The 6,071-nt window shown below is 40.8% G+C and overlaps 1 long non-coding RNA gene across 1 annotated transcript; it reads right to left on the bottom strand.

Moving 5' to 3' along the window:
* Positions 1 to 712: 712 nt before the first annotated feature.
* LOC123732619 (uncharacterized) lies at positions 713 to 5,570 on the bottom strand. The gene is made up of 2 exons (XR_006763311.1): positions 5,290 to 5,570; positions 713 to 1,874 (listed from the first exon to the last, which is right to left on the bottom strand). It is a non-coding gene; the product is annotated as an uncharacterized lncRNA (long non-coding RNA).
* Positions 5,571 to 6,071: the final 501 nt, after the last annotated feature.

The following is a 6,071-nucleotide window of genomic DNA, read 5'->3' as shown; positions in this document are numbered from 1 at the left end:
AAACCTGATGCTAAACCTGAAAACTTACTTGGACATGGACTGTTTCCTCACCTTATTCTCCTTGTGGTTATCCATGGTTGTTGGTTATTTACCAGGTAACAACAAGTGAAAATGAAACAAGGACTGAAGCACTCCTTATTTTAGTCAACTAGCGACTGAATAAAAATGGTGTTTCTTTGAAAAGATGGGCGTGTCTGATATGAAACATACATACAAGGGGAAAGAATCCACAGACACAGAGTCTGATATGAAACATACATACAAGGGGAAAGAATCCACAGACACAGAGTCTGATATGAAACATACATACAAGGGGAAAGAATCCACAGACACAGAGTCTGATATGAAACATACATACAAGGGTAAAGGATCCACAGACACAGAGGCTGATATGAAACATACATACAAGGGGAAAGGATCCACAGACACAGAGTCTGATATGAAACATACAAGGGGAAAGGATCCACAGACACAGAGTCTGATATGAAACATACATACAAGGGGAAAGGATCCACAGAGGCTGATATGAAACATACAAGGGGAAAGGATCCACAGACACAGAGTCTGATATGAAACATACATACAAGGGTAAAGGATCCACAGACACAGAGGCTGATATGAAACATACATACAAGGGGAAAGGATCCACAGACACAGAGGCTGATATGAAACATACATACAAGGGGAAAGGATCCACAGACACAGAGGCTGATTATCTTTCTGCACATCTCTTTATTTACAACGCTGGTTGCCATGGTTAACACAAACACAGGACATTAAGTGCTACCTGAATTGACTCAGAATAGTAACATAAGTGTAGTCCTACAGTGAGGTCACAGAGAGGTCAAACAGGTGTGTGTGTTAGTCAGATTACCCAGTGTCCACAGCAACACTATTGATGATTCTCTACTCCCAGTGTAGTGGTGTACTGTGGTCTTAGTCCCCCCCTCATTACCATTATTTACCATGACGTCTCTATGAAAAGTCATCTGACCATAGAGTCTTGAAGTGTTAATACTTTCTGGGTCTTGTCAGAGCCTGCTGGACATTAAAACTGGTTCTTCCCTTATTGAAATGGTGAATAAAGAAACACACAGCTTTCATTTTGTCACGGCTGTCTGAAGGATTGGACCAAAATGCAGCGTGTTCGAAGTTCCACATATTTATTTATTCCGTATAACTAAATGCTATACACTAAATACTAGAAATACAACAAACAAAAAAAAACTTGACGCAGAGAGGAAAACACACTACTCAAAATGAATCACCCACAAAAACAGGTGGGACAAACATCAACTTAAATATGACCTCCAATTAGAGGTAGCGAGGATCAGCTGTCTCCAATTGGAGATCAACCCAAACAACACCAACATAGAAATACAAAACTAGAAACTGAACATAGAAATACAAAAACAGACAAACACCCCCTGTCATGTCCTGACCTACTCTACCATAGAAAATAACAACTTACTATGGTCAGGACGTGACACATTTTCAATGAAGACAAAATGAAGAAAAGTTAAGAGAGTTAATGTACGATTTAAGACGGCCTGTATCTCTGTATTACAGCAAGTCAAATAAAGATGAGTGGAAACAGGAAGTGTGACTTCTTTCCCTAATGTGGACATTGGAGACATGCCTCTGATCATTCTCCTGTATAGATACTGTTCCTGTTATAGTGGAGACACGACCCTGATCATTCTCCTGTATAGATACTGTTCCTGTAATAGTGGAGACATGACTCTGATCATTCTGCTGTATAGATACTGTTCCTGTAATAGTGGAGACATAACTCTGATCATTCTACTGTATAGATACTGTTACTGTAATAGTGGAGACATGACTCTGATCATTCTCCTGTATAGATACTGTTCCTGTTGTCACGTCCTGACCAGTATAAGGGTTAATTGTTATGGTAGTTTGGTCAGGACGTGGCAGAGGGTATTTGTTTTATGTGGTTCGGGGTGGTGTTTTTGTAGAAGGGCGTTTGACTTATTATTTCCGGGTTTTGGTTTATGTTCTATGTTTATGTATTTCTATGTTTAGTCTAGTGAGTGTATTTCTATGTTAGGTTAATGGGGGGTTTGGGACTCTCAATTGGAGGCAGGTGCTTCCTCGTTGCCTCTGATTGAGAGTCCTATATATGGGTAATTGTTTGGTGTAGGTTTTGTGGGAGATTGTTTTGTTAGGGCTAGGGGGCAGCATTTGCACGTCTGGATAAAAAAAAATGTACCCGATTTAATCTGGTTACTAATCCTACCCAGTAACTAGAATATGCATATACTTATTATATATGGATAGAAAACACTCTAAAGTTTCTAAAACTGTTTGAATGGTGTCTGTGAGTATAACAGAACTCATTTGGCAGGCAAAACCCTGAGACATTTTCTGACAGGAAGTGGAGACCTGATGTGTTGTATTGACTTTAAACCTATCCCATTGAAAAACACAGGGGCTGAGGAATATTTTGGCACTTCCTATTGCTTCCACTAGATGTCACCAGCCTTTACAAAGTGTTTTGAGTCTTCTGGAGGGAGATCTGACCGAACAAGAGCCATGGAACGATGATGTCCCATTAGACACCTGGCGCGCAAGTTCATGTTGGGTACCCTCGTTCCAATACGTTATAAAAGAGTATGCATTCGTCCACCTTGAATATTATTCATGTTCTGGTTAAAAAAGGCCCTAATGATTTATGCTATACAACGTTTGACATGTTTGAACGAACGTAAATATATTTTTTCCCCTCGTTCATGACGAGAAGTCCGGCTGGCTTAGATCATGTGCTAACAAGACGGAGATTTTTGGACATAAATGATGAGCTTTTTTGAACAAAACTACATTCGTTATGGACCTGTGATACCTGGAAGTGACATCTGATGAAGAGAATCAAAGGTAATGGATTATTTACATAGTATTTTCGATTTTAGATCTCCCCAACATGACGTCTAGTCTGTATCGCAACGCGTATTTTTCTGGGCGCAGTGCTCAGATTATTGCAAAGTGTGATTTCCCAGTAAGGTTATTTTTAAATCTGGCAAGTTGATTGCGTTCAAGAGATGTAAATCTATAATTCTTTAAATGACAATATAATATTTTACCAATGTTTTCTAATTTTAATTATTTAATTTGTGACGCTGACTTGACTGCCGGTTATTGGAGGGAAACGATTTCCTCAACATCAATGCCATAGTAAAACGCTGTTTTTGGATATAAATATGAACTTGATAGAACTAAAAATGCATGCATTGTCTAACATAATGTCCTAGGAGTGTCCTCTGATGGAGATTGTAAAAGGTTAGTGCATCATTTTAGCTGGTTTTATGGTTTTGGTGACCCTGTCTTTGACTTGACAAAACATTACACACAACTCTTGTAAATGTACTGTCCTAACATACTCTAAATTTATGCTTTCGCCGTAAAACCTTTTTGAAATCGTAAAACGTGGTTAGATTAAGGAGATGTTTATCTTTCAAATGGTGTAAAATAGTTGTATTTTTGAAAAATTAGAATTTTGACATTTATTTGGATTCAAATTTGCCGCTCTTGAAATGCACCTGCTGTTGATGGAGTGCACCACGGGTGGCACGCTAGCGTCCCACCTAGCCCATAGAGGTTAATCTAACCACGTTTTACGATTTCAAAAAGGTTTTACGGCGAAAGCATAAATTTAGAGTATGTTAGGACAGTACATTTACAAGAGTTGTGTGTAATGTTTTGTCAAGTCAAAGACAGGGTCACCTGTCTTTGTCTGGTTACCACTCCTACCCAGTAACTAGAATATGCATATACTTATTACATATGGATAGAAAACACCCTAAATTTTCTAAAACTGTTTGAATGGTGTCTGTGAGTATAACAGAACTCAAATGGCAGGTCAAAACCTGAGAGATTCCTTTACAGGAAGTGGCCTGTCTGACCATTTCTTGAACTTCTTTTCCATCTCTATCATTTACTAAGGATCTCTGCTCTAACGTGACACTTCCCACGTCGTCCATAGGCGCTCAGAGCCCGGGAAAAACAGAATGTCGTCATTCCAGCCCCAGGCTGAAACACATTATCGCCTTTCTCAAGTGGCCGATCAAGGGACACTGGGCTTATATTACACTGGAATATTATCGCTTTTCTACGAGAAAAATGTCGTAAAAATTGATTTTAAACAGCGGTTGACATGCTTCGAAGTACGGTAATGGAATATTTAGAATTTTATTGTCACGAATTGCGCCATGCGCGCGACACTTCTTTACTATTTCGGATAGTGTCTGGAACGCACGAACAAAACGCCGCTATTCGGATATAACGATGGATTATTTTGGACCAAACCAACATTTGTTATTGAAGTAGCAGTCCTGGGTGTGCATTCTGACGAAGACAACAAAAGGTAATCAAACTTTTATAATAGTAAATATGATTATGGTGAGTGCTAAACTTGCCGGGTGTCTAAATAAGCGAGCCCGTGATGCCTGGGCTATGTACTTAGAATATTGCAAAATGTGCTTTCACCAAAAGCTATTTTAAAATCGGACATATCGAGTGCATAGAGGAGGTCTGTATCTATAATTCTTAAAATAATTGTTATGCTTTTTGTGAACGTTTATCGTGAGTAATTTAGTAAAATGTTAGCGAATTCCCCGGAAGTTTGCGGGGGTATGCTAGTTCTGAACGTCACATGCTAATGTAAAAAGCTGGTGTTTGATATAAATATGAACTTGATTGAACAAAACATGCATGTATTGTATAACATAATGTCCTAGGGTTGTCATCTGATGAAGATCATCAAAGGTGAGTGCTGCATTTAGCTGTCTTCTGGGTTTTGGTGACATTATATGCTGGCTTGAAAAATGGGTGTCTGATTATTTCTGGCTTGGTACTCTGCTGACATAATCTAATGTTTTGCTTTCGTTGTAAAGCCTTTTTGAAATCGGACAGTGTGGTTAGATTAACGAGAGTCTTGTCTTTAAATAGCTGTAAAATAGTCATATGTTTGAGAAATTGAAGTAATAGGATTTTTAACGTTTTGAAAATCGCGCCACAGGCTGCCAGTGGCTGTTACGTAGGTGGGACGAATTCGTCCCGCCTAGCCCAGAGAGGTTAAATGGGTAATTGTTTGGTGTAGGTTTTGTGGGAGATTGTTTCTTGTCTAACGTGTGTGAGCCTGAGAAGACTGTTCGTTGATCGTGAGTTCGTTTTGTTATTTTGGTGTTCATTTTGAGTCTAATAAAAGTTCAAGATGAGCAACCACATACCTGCTGCATTTTTGTCCTCCTTTCCCAACGACAACCGTGACACCTGTAATAGTGGAGACATGACTCTGATCATTCTCCTGTATGAAACTAATTCCTCCAGTCTATGGGTCTGGTCCCCTGGCCAGGATGGAAACTAATACCTCCAGTCTATGGGTCTGGTCCCCTGGCCAGGATGTAAACTAATACCTCCAGTCTATGGGTCTGGTCCCCTGGACAGGATGTAAACTAATACCTCCAGTCTATGGGTCTGGTCCCCTGGCCAGGATGGAAACTAATACCTCCAGTCTATGGGTCTGGTCCCCTGGCCAGGATGGAAACTAATACCTCCAGTCTATGGGTCTGGTCCTCTGGCCAGGATGTAAACCAATACCTCCAGTCTATGGGTCTGGTCCCCTGGCCAGGATGTAAACCAATACCTCCAGTCTATGGGTCTGGTCCCCTGGCCAGGATGTAAACCAATACCTCCAGTCTATGGGTCTGGTCCCCTGGCTAGGATGGAAACTAATACCTCCAGTCTATGGGTCTGGTCCACTGGCCAGGATGGAAACCAATACCTCCACTCTATGGGTCTGGTCCCCTGGCCAGGATGTAAACTAATACCTCCAGTCTATGGGTCTGGTCCCCTGGCCAGGATGTAAACTAATACCTCCAGTCTATGGGTCTGGTCCCCTGGCCAGGATGTAAACTAATACCTCCAGTCTATGGGTCTGGTCCCCTGGCCAGGATGTAAACCAATACCTCCAGTCTATGGGTCTGGTCCCCTGGCCAGGATGGAAACTAATACCTCCAGTCTATGGGTCTGGTCCCCTGGCCAGAATGGAAACT

This window comes from Salmo salar, unplaced genomic scaffold, assembly GCF_905237065.1.
Source record: "Salmo salar unplaced genomic scaffold, Ssal_v3.1, whole genome shotgun sequence".
Lineage (NCBI taxonomy): Eukaryota > Metazoa > Chordata > Actinopteri > Salmoniformes > Salmonidae > Salmo > Salmo salar.
Note: the sequence above shows the minus strand (reverse complement) of the source record. Positions and strands in the feature narration are given on the sequence as shown.